Source organism: Panulirus ornatus, chromosome 1, assembly GCF_036320965.1.
Source record: "Panulirus ornatus isolate Po-2019 chromosome 1, ASM3632096v1, whole genome shotgun sequence".
NCBI lineage: Eukaryota > Metazoa > Arthropoda > Malacostraca > Decapoda > Palinuridae > Panulirus > Panulirus ornatus.
In genome coordinates this window covers 92,329,574-92,343,783 of record NC_092224.1, presented here as the reverse complement: position 1 = coordinate 92,343,783, position 14,210 = coordinate 92,329,574, and the positions used below count along the sequence as shown (strand labels likewise).

The 14,210-nt window shown below is 45.9% G+C and overlaps 1 protein-coding gene across 4 annotated transcripts in view; it reads right to left on the bottom strand.

Annotated features, from left to right (window-relative positions):
- fbp (fructose-1,6-bisphosphatase) overlaps window positions 1-14,210 on the bottom strand; it is a 394,327-nt gene that overhangs the window by 61,735 nt on the left and 318,382 nt on the right. The window contains exon 1 of one of the 4 annotated variants that reach the window (XM_071665962.1): window positions 8,900-9,145. The exons of the other annotated variants lie outside the window; for them this stretch is intronic. The gene's annotated coding sequence lies outside the window, so the exon portion shown is untranslated. Of the gene's footprint in view, window positions 1-8,899; window positions 9,146-14,210 lie in introns of those variants that run through there. 4 annotated transcript variants of the gene reach the window in all.

Genomic DNA, 14,210 nt, shown 5'->3' with positions numbered 1-14,210 from the left:
CTGGGCCTTTTTTGGAATATCCTCACCTGGCCCACTCTGTTCCTTTTGGAAAAAAAAAAAACTATTCGCCATTTCCCGCGTTAGCAAGGTAGCGTTAAGAACAGAGGACTGGGCCTCTCAGGGAATATCCTCACCTGGCCTCGTTCTCTGTTCCTTCTTTTGGAAAAATTAAAAAAAAAAAAAAAAAAGAGAGGGGAGGATTTCCAGCCCCCGCTCCCATATATATATATATATATATATATATATATATATATATATATATATGCAGTGTTAAGAGACGGGGCAAGACAAGTGCAGTGAAGCAATGCTGGTCGTGACACCGAGGCAGGACGAGAGACCCAGTCGACCAGACTGGTCGTGAGGTGTGTGATGCATCCTACCAGTAACAGCCAAGGTGATTTGTATCAGACAGTGCCAATGACACAGTTACTTGGAGCAGTCCCCCTGTGGCGACCTCCAGCAGGCCCCTCCTCACCAGCAGTGAGTCACAGTGAGTCGGCCCACGTCAGGAGAGACACGACCCCGTTACTCCTTCTCCTGCCTCCCCACCCCACACACACACACACACACACACACACACACACACACACACACACACACACACAGAGGCACCACAGTAGTGGACACTAGCCCGGGGCTGACTTCCCTTACGACACTGCATAACATCATTCTAGAGGCATCGGTGGCTGCATTCACAGCCTATAGCACGTCGACTACAGATAAGACTTTTTAACGTTGACCTGGGTTGATGATGACTATGTCTTCATTGACCTGGGTTGATGATGACCATGTCTTCATTGACCTGGGTTGATGATGACTATGTCTTCATTGACCTGGGTTGATGATGACCATGTCTTCATTGACCTGGGTTGATGATGACCATGTCTTCATTGACCTGGGTTGATGATAATCATGTCTTCATTGACCTGGGTTGATGATGACCATGTCTTCATTGACCTGGGTTGATGATAACCATGTCTTCATTGACCTGGGTTGATGATAACCATGTCTTCATTGACCTGGGTTGATGATAACCATGTCTTCATTGACCTGGGTTGATGATGACCATGTCTTCATTGACCTGGGTTGATGATGACTATGTCTTCATTGACCTGGGTTGATGATGACCATGTCTTCATTGACCTGGGTTGATGATGACCATGTCTTCATTGACCTGGGTTGATGATGACTATGTCTTCATTGACCTGGGTTGATGATGACCATGTCTTCATTGACCTGGGTTGATGATAACCACGTCTTCATTGACCTGGGTTGATGATGACCATGTCTTCACTGACCTGGGTTGATGATAACTATGTCTTCATTGACCTGGGTTGATGATGACCATGTCCTTCTTGACCCTAGTCATCACGATTGAACCCAGTCACCACGACTGACCCAAGACATCACGCCTGACCCAAGTCATCAAGACTGACCCTCGTCATCACGACTGACCCAAGTCATCAAGACTGACCCAAGTCATCACGATTGACCCAAGTCACCACGACTGACCCTAGTCATCACGACTGACCCAAATCATGAAGAGTGACCCAAGTCATCAAGACTGACCCTAGTCATCAAGACTGACCCCAGTCACCACAACTGACCCTGGTAATCACGACTGACCCAGTCATCACGACTGACCCAAGTCATCATGACTGACCCAAGTCATCACGACTGACCCTAGTCATCACGACTGACCCAAGTCATCACGACTGACCTAAGTCATCAGATCCTCGACGTCTACCTCACCGGAACCTGGTTGTGACGGAGTGGGTCGTCCCCTCCCGTCACACGTAAACACATACTCTGGACTGGTATTTGGGAGGTGGTAGGTAGTACGAGATCTCTCTGCCTACCATCCCTTCCCCTCCACCGCTGATGCTGCTTCAACGTGCCAGGGGTGACGGCACGTAGCCAAGATCTGCCACTCCACCCACACCCCAGGTGAGGGACCTACACTCTACGCCAGGAGGTCATAAGCATTGTGGAGACGACCTCTGGCTGGAGACACGGCTGTCATATGTGATGTAATTCACTGAGCTGTCATACCGTGAACGTACCTGCTGCTTCACAACAGGCGGTGGGCCCAAGCCCAAACCCACCCACCATCCACCAGTGGTGGGTGTTGGTTCTGACCCCCGCGAGAGGGACGATTTCATTGTCCACTCCTACCCATGCTGTGGGTGGGGGCGCGAAAGAAGACGATACAGAGTGGACAAAAAGTCCTCAAACTAGTGGGTCCTCTGAGACTGAAATACATTGTAGGTTACTAAGGGAGGAAAGCGTTGGTATAGTTTGAGCACCACAATGATTTAGTCACCAATTCACATGGTAAGGCATGTTTACAACAGCTAAACAACAATGACTTTTTTTTAATGTTGAAGGCTCCACCAGTCATGGGCCAAAGTCCAAATCAAGGCCGGGACTTAGTTGAAATATAGAGAGAATTATGAAACGGAAAAAAGAAAGGGCAAAGGGAAAGTATTTACGAATTTTGGAGAATATGAAAAAACATGACTTTTGCAATGGGCCAAGTCGTAGTTATTAGGAAAGACATGAGAAGGTAGAGAGTTCTAAACGAGGGAGCTTAGAGATGAGACCCCGCTGCCACACCCGGTCCAAAGTCTTAGATATGTCAAGGGCAACTACATATGACTCCCCAAAATCTTTCAGGGATGATGACCAGACGTTAGCAACATAGGAAAGAATATCACCAGTGGATCTCGCCTTATGGAAGCCATACAAGTGATGAGAGAGAAGACTGTGATTGTCGAGGTGTTTAAGGATATGGGAGTTGAGGATTGATTCAAAGACTTTGGAATGGTAGATGGATGTCTAAGCAATAGGACAATAGTTAGAGGGATTAGAAAGGTCACCCTTCTTAGGGATGTGATGCATCAATGCATACTTGCAAGGAGAAGGAAAAGTTATGGTTGTTAAACAGAAATGGAACAGACGAGCAAGCACAGGCGCATGTTCAGAGGCACACTCGTCTCAGTACACAGGGTTGGATGCCATCCGGACCATAAGCCTTGCTTATGTTCAGAGAAAGAAGCGCTTTTCGGACAGTCCATAAAGAGATTACGGGAAGAGGCATAGGACTAGTAAATGGAGCATCAGGGGGTGAAGGTATGTTAGAGTCATCCAAGGTGGAGTTAGAGGAGAAATGGGAACCAAAGAGAGTTACTTTGTGTACGAGAGAGACAGCTATAGTGCTGTCAGAACGGAAAAGTGAGGGAAAGATAGACCGATAGAAGTTGTTAGAGATGTCCTTAGCTAAAGACCAGAAAGACCTATCACTGGATGACGAGGAGAGGTCATCGCACTTGCTTTGAATAAAGGAACGCTTCGCTTCACAGATAACGTGCTTGCAGCGATTAAAGAAAGTGATAAAAGCTGAGTGGGAGCCAGAGGAAGGAGAGTTATTCCATGCGCGATATGCTTGATCCCTTGCCTGAATGGTCTCAGAACAGGAACGGTTGAATCATGGACTGGATGAAGAGGTCGTCTTGGAGTAAGAGGGGGATAAATGCTTCCATTCCCGCGAGAATAACAAATGAGCTATTTACTTTTCAAGTAGGTGAGGAACAACATTGTTATGGATGAAATGTCTACACATATCTAGTAATGTTTGGCAACTACCATCTCTGCTCTACACTCACTGATTTTACAACAGACAAGTACACAGTGTTGCAGGGTGTGGGGAGCACTTTGTTGGCAAAGTTTATATTTGGTTTGTCCACCATCGACAGGAGGAGCAAGCTCCCCATGAGTATCTGTAGCCTAGCCCAAGACGGAGCGACGACCAACATTGGGTCGTCTGCTAAACCTGGTGGTAGGATGATACAGGGTATCTCAAAAAAAATGTACTCACTTTTTGACACAATATAATTCACTGATTTTTTGTTTTTTTTCAGATCTGAAAAAAGAAAAGAAAATTCAGTGAGTCATAGAGTGTCAAAAAGTGAGTACATTTTTTTTTTTTTGTGGGGACACCCTGTATATACATATGGCTCTTCTTGTATGATATGGTGATGGCAGACGGACCTGCTAGTGTTCATAAGTCTTAAAGGTTTCTGAGGATTGTTCTCTGTCGACTTGAAGGGTATGATCAAACCTCCCTTTGTTCACCTCTCTTCCTCTAACACGACTCTTGTTATTTCAGAGACCATCTTGGCTCCTCTCAAACTTTGATTCTTCGACAAATCTGAGCCATAAGGAGTGCGGAAGCCCCAATTATTGACCCTGAGTGCCAGGTTACCGTCATAACCGTGAGTCCGTGTTATAACAACAACGCTCCAGGGATCACCAGTGGTCTGTTGTAGGGAACCACCTGTTGCATAGACAGTGTGTGGTAGGTTACAGTTAGCGGTCGCTGGTTTAGCGTGGTAGCGAGCGTTATTGCTGACCCTGCTAACTCAGGCTGTGACTTGAGGAGTGGCCTTGGGAGGGAGAGAGAGAGAGAGAGAGAGAGAGAGAGAGAGAGAGAGAGAGAGAGAGAGAGAGAGAGAGAGAGAGAGAGAGAGAGAGAGGTGGGAACACCCGCATCAACGAGGCTAATTTCCCATGGGGCAGGAGAGTATAGTGGGACTGTGGGTCTTTCATGGTTGGAGTTCGTGAGCACCAGACACCCTCATCCTAGCAGTAGTTGTGGTGACCCAAGTGGACGGAATGTTCCACACTGGAAGGTCTGGAGGGCTTCTTCTTCGTCCGTGGATGGAGGGATGTCTGACCATCCGGATCCCAATAGGAAGATCGATTTCAGTTTTCTGTCTCTTAAACTAGGAAGACCAGCGGGTTCTTTCCTCATGTTTTAGAATGTTCATTTATTTTAAGGCGTAGCCAAGAATGATCCTCGTAGCTTCATCTTCTATTCTCTCAAACTTTCTAGACCTTTTCGCGTGCGTCGGAGCAAGCAGCAGAGGAGTGGCACAATCACAGAGGACATGTAAGCGATGGACATCATCTCAACTGTTTACAACACAACTCTTGAGTGTCTCCAGCCTCTCTCTCTCTCTCTCTCTCTCTCTCTCTCTCTCTCTCTCTCTCTCTCTCTCTCTACATTGGCGGTTCAGTCTCCCAGCAACAGCTACAGGATGTTGGCACTTCTAAACCCAGATACCAGTACCTTCTACACAGTCAGTGTGGGACCCGATATTTGACTCGATCTCTCTTGATAACTCCCACTCTTTAAGGGGGAATCGTCTGGTGAGGCTTTTGGTTCGTGTGAGCAGAGATCACCAGACTTAACCTTTCACAGGGATCTGATACATGGTTGGGTGTAGTGAGTGTATTGTTAGCATGGCTGAGGGATACGATGTTCAGTCCTGGTGGTCAGGGACTGAAGAAAGACGTACATTAGAACACTGAACAAGGTGGGGTTTCAGTTCACCGCCCTGCGGAATACCAAAGTGAACCTCTTTCATTTCACTCGTGTGTCCCCTGAAACAGAACAGGTGACTCTTATGTTGGCCAAGTAGCCAGAGAACAAGCCACCCTACATCTATCTAAGCAAGCTCATACAGGGTCACGGGTCGAATGGCTATGTCAAAAGCATCTTCAAGGTCAAAGGAAGGTGATGTAATAAGGTACTCTGTGTGGAGAGATATGAAGGCAGTTGTGTTGTGTTATACAGTCTGTGTGTGTGTGTGTGTGTGTGTGTGTGTGTGTGTGTGTGTGTGTGTGTGTGTGTGTGCGCGTGTGCATAACACTATAAAAGTGCTGTTGTTAGAACACGTACTCACGGTTGTAGCTATAACCTAGGACTCATGGGTCAATATTAGGGCGTCCACACTCCAAACGGACCATACTGGCTATCCTTAGAGGATTAATAGAGTATATAGAACTGCTCAGCGAGGAAGAGAGGTGAGCAAGACGAGGTTTGATCATACCTTTTAAAGTCGAGAGTGTACAATGCCTTTGAAAAATGCAAAGGAAAAACAAAAAAATAAAGCAACGAAACTTCATGATAAAGTTTGAAGAATAAATAATAAGAAATAATAATAAAATAATAAAGATAATAAATAATAAAATGATAAAATAAACTAATAAAATAATAAAATAATAAAAAAAAGAAAGACGTAGAGTAATCTACGTGTCATGATGGATGAGCGAAATGGTCTGTGATCAACAGCAACTGATGAGAACGAAAAGCTATGAAAAAAAAAATTTGATGTCACTGTAGAGAGCGTTCACATGCTGGGGCCCTACAGTGCCCTGCAGTGACAACAACAGTGAATCACAGCCAACGCACTGTACTTCAGCAACGACAACGTTGCACCACAGTGCCAACACAAGGCACAGCAGTGACAACAGCATTACACTGCAGTGCCAGCACGAGGCACAGCAGTGACAACAGCATCACACCGCAGTGCCGACGCAAGGCAGAGCAGTGCTAACATTACACCGCAGTGCCAACACGAGGCACAGCAGTGACAACAGCATCACACCACAGTGCCAACACAAGGCGCACCAGTGACAACAGTATCACACCGCTGTGCCAACATAGGGCAGAGCAGTGACAACAACAGTTTACTCTAGTGACAACAGTAATACATTTAAGTGATAAACTTTATTAGGGTTCCATCAACAGTGCACAGGACAACAACATGAGGTTGTGATCACATCATATAATATACTACCAACAACAACACTGTACAGGACAACAACATTAGGTTGTGATCACATCACAACAACACTGTACAGGACAACAACATTAGGTTGTGATGACGTCATATACTACCAACAACACTGTACAAGACAACAACATTAAGTTGTGATGACGTCATATACTACCAACAACAACACTGTACAGGACAACAACATTAGGTTGTGATGACGTCATACACTACCAACAACAACACCGTAAAAGACAACAACATTAGGTTGTGATGACGTCATATACTACCAACAACACTGTACAAGACAACAACATTAAGTTGTGATGACGTCATATACTACCAACAACAACACTGTACAAGACAACAACATTAGGCTATGATGACGTCATGTACTACCCACAACAACGTGCCACCACAGAAACATAACCAGAATACAGTAACAGGTACGCTGTATTAAGATACCGGAAGGCGATAGACTAGTGACAACAGCAATGTGCTGATGGTATCAGATCTACATCATACTAACAACAATACAGTGACAACAACACTGTACCAGTGAGACTATTGCTTTTCTACAGTGACAAGAACACTGTACCAGTGAGAATATTGCTATACCACAGTGACAACAACACTACCGGTGAGAATATTGCAATACCACAGTGACAACAACACTGTACCAGTGAGAATATTGCTATACCACAGTGACAACAACACTGTACCAGTGAGAATATTGCTATACCACAGTGACAACAACACTGTACCAGTGAGAATATTGCTTTACTACAGTGACAACAACACTGTACCGGTGAGAACATTGCAATACCACAGTGACAACAACACTGTACCAGTGAGAATATTGCTTTACTACAGTGACAACAACACTGTACCAGTGAGAATATTGCTTTACTACAGTGACAACAACACTGTACCAGTGAGAATATTGCTATACTACAGTGACAACAACACTACCAGTGTTAATATTGCTATACCACAGTGACAACAACACTGTACCAGTGAGAATATTGCTATACCACAGTGACAACAACACTACCAGTGTTAATATTGCTATACCACAGTGACAACAACACTGTACCAGTGAGAATATTGCTATACCACAGTGACAACAACACTGTACCAGTGTTAATATTGCTATACCACAGTACCAACAACATTCTATCACTGACAACAACACTGTACCACTGACAACAACACTGTAGCACCACAGTTGACACAGCACTGTCCAACAATGACAACAAGAACAATACAACGAAGACACTGACTGTTGTCTAACCAAGACAAATACTACTGTATCACTGACAACAACAAAAACAACAACAACGCTGTATTCCCAGTAACGTACTGGCCCTTGTCCCTGACCACAGTGGTGGTGGTGGCAGGGACATCATGCCACTAAACTGTTCCTTCCCGCAGTCTTGAATGTCACCTTGTGATGTTGCCAGGGGGGAGCAGACAGTGCCACCACCACCGCCCCACACACCTCCCTCCCTCTCTGCCTTCCCTGAGGACACGTAAAGGTTACAGATGCACACACACACGCACACAGACACACACACACTCACACACACACACACACACACACTCACACTCACACACACACACACACACGCACGCACACAGACACACACACACACACACACACACACACACACACACACACACACACACACACACACACACACACGCACACAGACACACACACACGCACGCACACACGCACACAGACGTATTACGTAACCGTCCCCCCCCCCAGAGCTGCGGCAGTCTGGGGTGAGGGGAGACAAAACGCGCTAGACTTCCTCCCCTCACCTCCCCACCCCACCTTACCATCCCCACACCTCCATAAGGAGGGAGTACTTGTGAACCACGTGTGTGTGTGTGTGTGTGTGTGTGTGTGTGTGTGTGTGTGTGTGTGTGTGTGTATGGGATTTCCATGTCGTCATGCAGTGGAGGGGTATGGGATTTCCCCTTCCGGCTGAGGGGAATGAAATGGGTCGATCAATCGTGTGTCCTTCCCCCACACACATGTGTCCTTCCCCCTCCACAACAACCCCCCCCCCACACACACACCTTCCCTCCTCCACCACTGCAGCCCGGGGTCATCGAGTAGTGACCCTACGTGACCCGAGAATATACAACATCCCTCACCCTCCTCTCTCTCTCTCTCTCCCTCCCCCTACACACACACACAGGTCAGCATCAGGGGGTCGAGCAGCAACATTAGCACCAGCACCATAGGAGGGACCGTGTCGACTTACGTGGGTGTAGCAGACGGCGGCGCTGACGGAGAGATAGAGAGAGCGAGAGATGATGAGTGAGGGAGTCTCTCTCGTGTGTGTGTGTGGTGCCGTGCAGTACAGCGAGGGAGGAGGAGGAGGCGGGCGGTGCGGGCGCTGGGAGGAGGTCCGTCTGACTGAGCAGCGGGAGGAGTGAGGAGGAGGAGGAGTGAGGAAGTGTGTTGTGCAGGCCAGGCAGCCAAGCACGGGGAGGAGAGAGCCAAGCTATGAGTGGGAGGAGGAGGACCAGGCACTCGTGCCACCACCTGGGTGTGCCAGGCTGGCTGGCAGGGGTGCCAAGCCACACCACACACCACCGCCACCACCGCCACACACCACCGCCACACACCACCACCGCCACACATACCTACACTACCCGCCACACACCACCATCACACTACCACACAGGCTACCAAGCGGCCTGTTTCTCCAGTCATACCACGTCCTCTTGCCACAGAAGCACCTCGGCCAGGCATGACGGTGTGGCACTACCACACACACACACACACACACACACACACACACACACATACAGAAGTTCCACCAATACACACACACACACAGAAGTTAGACCAACACACACACACACACACACACACACATACACACAAAAGTTCCACCAACACACACACACACACACACACACACACACACACACACAAACACTTCACATAGAAGTTCCACCAACACACACACACACACATACACACAAAAGTTCCACCAACACACACACACACACACACACACACACACACACATAGAAGTTACACCAACACACACACACACACATACACACAAAAGCTCCACACACACACACACACACACACACACACACACACACACACACACACACACTGGTGTTGCTCAGATACAAGGGGGGCCCCCGTGTATACTGTATACCGTGGAAGCCAATGATCATATTATGTTTGCTCTGGTAAACCTCTCGTGCCGAGAAATGTGGGGTTTACCTCTATATGTATACACACAAGACACACCTGGGCGAGTCTGAGTTTACAGTACTGTTGTGGACGTTTCCCATTCATGATAACGTGTGTGGAACTCCATTTCTAGTGGAGTCTGACTTTCTCACTAATCTTGTATGTGTACTGTTGTAATCCACTCCTCCTGTATGTGTACTGTTGTAATCCACTCCTCCTGTATGTGTACTGTGGTAATCCACTCCTCCTGTATGTTTACTGTGGTAATCCATTCCTCCTGTATGTGTACAGTTGTAATCCACCCCGCCTGTATGTGTACTGTTGTAATCCATGACAACAGTTGTGGCAGGTAACAGGGGGTCGTGGTGCAGGACTCCCAGACCATGTTGTGTGTACATGAGAAACTCCGTGCGAGGTGTGTGTGTGTGTGTGTGTGTGTGTGTGTGTGTGTGTGTGGGTGTTGGTGGAACGTGTGTGTGTGTGTGTGTGTGTGTGTGTGTGTGTGTGTGTGTGTGTGTGTGTGTGTTGGTGGAACTTGTGTGTGTGTGTGTGTGTGTGTGTGTGTGTGTGTGGGTGGGTGGGTGTTGGTGGAACTTGTGTGTGTGTGTGTGTGTGTGTGTGTGTGTGTGTGTGTGTGTGTGTGTGTGTGTGTGTGTGTGTGTGTGTTGCCTCGTACAAACGGTGAGGCATGTGGCTGAGGCAGGTCCATTTAAGAGCGAGTGTCAGACCTACGTCCAGTATGAACAGACGCCATCACACTGGGCGACATTCTTTCTCATGACATACATTAACGTGGACTGGCGCGCTTCACCAACCCTTCTGCACGTTAGCTGTTTCCAGGGAGGGAGGGAGGAGGAAGGGGATTATAGACATACGTTTTCTACACGTTAGCTGTTCCCAGGAAGGGGAGGAGGGGGTTATATACATACGTTTTCTACACGTTAGCTGTTCCCAGGGAGGGGAGGAGGGGGTTATATACATACGTTTTCTACACGTTAGTTGTTCCCAGGGAGGGGAGGAGGGGGTTATATACATACGTTTTCTACACGTTAGTTGTTCCCAGGGTGTGTATGTTGGGGGGGGGGAGAGTTCTATATACGTTTTCTACACGTTAGTCGTTCCCAGTTACATGCAGACGTCTGGTACACTTTCAATATGTGGTAGACATACAAACATCCTCGCATGTGTCTGGTTGTAGAATGTATTGTAAATACTTGAGTAATATAAGGAATATATGAGAAGTAGCAGATGCGTCTGTGGTCTGTATTGTAAATACTTGAGTAATATATGGAATATATGAGATGCAGCAGATGCGTCTGTGGTCTGTATTGTAAATACTTGAGTAATATATGGAATATATGAGATGCAGCAGATGCGTCTGTGGTCTGTATTGTAAATACTTGAGTAATATATGGAATATATGAGATGCAGCAGATGCGTCTGTGGTCGATAGACTTATGTAATCATTTTCGACAGCCACGGACCTACACATCAACACACATCCACACACACACACACGTGTGTACACCTGTCAGACATGAAGATGAGGAATGGGGTTTGGGGGGAGTGCCATGCGCCCCTTAACCACTATGACATAACACCAGTGGCGTGGGAGGGGACCATCAACCCCTCGACCTCCAGCTCGCGGCAGACCGACCCCTGCGCTCGACCGGGGTGCCCTACGCCTACCGTGTGTGTAAGACATGGTTTACTGAAAGCATCCCATGGTTTACCCCTACTGACGACGCAGGAGTGTCGTACCAGTCTCGTCAGCACATCACCTGTGTACGGTTACCTACCTCATGTGTAACTGCCTAGTCTGTGAGAGAGAGAGAGAGAGAGAGAGAGAGAGGACGCTCGTAAGGACGCCCTCTACCATCATACAGCCATTTTAAACTCTCGTATGGTTGTCTGCGTTCACCCACCACATCCTCTCTTTCAGTTTAGTCCATTTTTCCACTAATTTCGTAAAAAGAACTTGCGTATATTTCTTCTGACAAGATTCTGGCTTCATGCCATGTTATTGTCCCCTGAATGTTCTATCCCCAGAACTGTTCACTGTCTACCTCGTCCATCTGGTTGAACAAGTTAAAGTTTTGTGATCACGTCACTCCTCACTCTTTTCTCTTCTAAAGCCTTTCCCTTAAACTCGGCTATCTTAATGCCTTGATCAGCTTCGTTACTCTCACCCACACTGCATTGTACATGTGAAATTTAATGTGCACAAGGAATCCATCCATAGCTCAATTGATCTGCCTCAGACGCTTTGAAAATTCTGTGTCCACAGAGCCGGTCAGCTGATACAATCCTTCCTTAAATGTTTGAAGTCTGACACATCTTGGTTATGACATCTTCTTCCAGTATCAAATCCTTTCTCTCTGCTATTCTATTGTCCATTCCCACCGTCTGTGGTCTGTTGATCTTCGAGTTAGCATCTTTTCACGTTCCTTCCAATACTGAAATTCATTTTTATTGGTTATCGTGTCCTTAAACCTACACATATTAAGCGTAATCTGAGTTCATAGTTATATCTTGTTATCTAACCATTCAGTCCCGTCTCTCACAACACCACTTGCTGGTAGCAGCAAAATAATATGACCGAATACGATAAGAGATGATATCAATGGTATATAACCCCCCATGTAAACCCGAGTTCCAAACCCCAACCTCGCCCTCTGGTTACACATCAACTGTGAAACATATTTGCTGTTGACAGGCGCATTTTTTTCCCTTTTTTTTTATTTTTAGGTCATCTCTACACTCTCTCAGAGCAGTGGTAGGCACACAACAGTTGTGCCAGCGCGTAGTAGAGGTCCTTTTTTTCTTCCCCGCGATGTGAAGCCAAAGAAGTGGGACGATAGCATGAAGATGTGTTTGTTGTCTAAGACAGCCAGGACATACGAAGCTCAAAGAGACGGATAACCAGCTTGATCGAGCAAGTTATATAAGACTACATTGAGAAACTAGGAGACTTATATACGTCAAAGTAAAACGTTCGGTAGGAAGCGCATATTGCTCAAAATAGCAGAAGCAACTTGTCTACATTGAGAAACTAGAAGACTTATATACGTCTAAGTAAAACGTTCGGTAGGAAGCGCATATTGCTCAAAATAGCATAAGCAACTTGTCTACATTGAGAAACTAGAAGACTTATATACGTCTAAGTAAAACGTTCGGTGGGAAGCGCATATTGCTCAAAATAGCAGAAGCAACTTGTCTACATTGAGAAACTAGAAGACTTATATACGTCAAAGTAAAACAAAACATTCGGTAGGAAGCGCATATTGCTCAAAATAGCAGATGAAACTTGGAGGAGGAGTTTTGTGTGTAAGTTAGAAGCAAGTGAGTCATCACCCAGTCATCTGGTCCATCAATGATTGAAAATTGTGATTTGGTTCACGACAACGAAGATATGGCTAAGAGAAGAAAACATTTTGCGACACATAAGAGTTGTGATGACATACACTCATCAGCTATGAACAGAAGGAAATAACTAAAAACATCAGGACCAGATAAGTTTTATCCAAGGGTAATGAAAGAGGTGGAATATAAGATAGTGAAAGCTTTGACTACTTTCTTCAGCGGGACACTTGCTACGGAGGGAAAGTACCGGAAGAACGCAAGCTTGCTCATGTAACGCCAAATTTTCAAAATAGATAAATAAAAAAAAATCACTTCCCGGAAATTTAACATCCAATCAGCTTATACATTTATTGAAACCATCATTCAGGATAAGACTATAAACCATTTAGAGGACTACCACTTAATGAACGACCCTTAGCATAGTTTTTGACGAAAGCATTCATGTTTGACTAACCTGCCTAATTTCTTTAATGCTATAATCAACATGTATGATGAAAGTAAAGCAGTTAATGTCATCTATCTTGACTTTCAATTAGCATTCGATAAAGTTCCACATCCAAGGTAGTTAACATGGCGTTGTACTTCGCTAGTTCGGAAACTGGTTAACTGGTCGTGAACAAATACTTGTGATTAACGGCCAAGCCTCAGAATGGATGGACGTAACAAATGGTGTACCACAAGGAGCAGTCTTAGACCCGGTTCTCTTTCTTATAGGTATTAATGATGTTGATAATGGGCTGCATTGTAAGATATCGAAATTCGCAAACGATACGAAGTTGGAACATAAATCTACAACAGAAATTGAACTTCCGGAGCTTCAAATGGACACAGACAAGCTGGTGAACTGGGATGATATGTGGCAAATGAATTCTAATATCGATAAGTGCAAATTTATTTGTCGTTAGTACAAATGGAAAGGCAAGCTATAATCTCTGGTGATCTAAAGCCTAGGTTGTAATAATCTCTGGTGACTAGGTTGTAATAATCTCTGG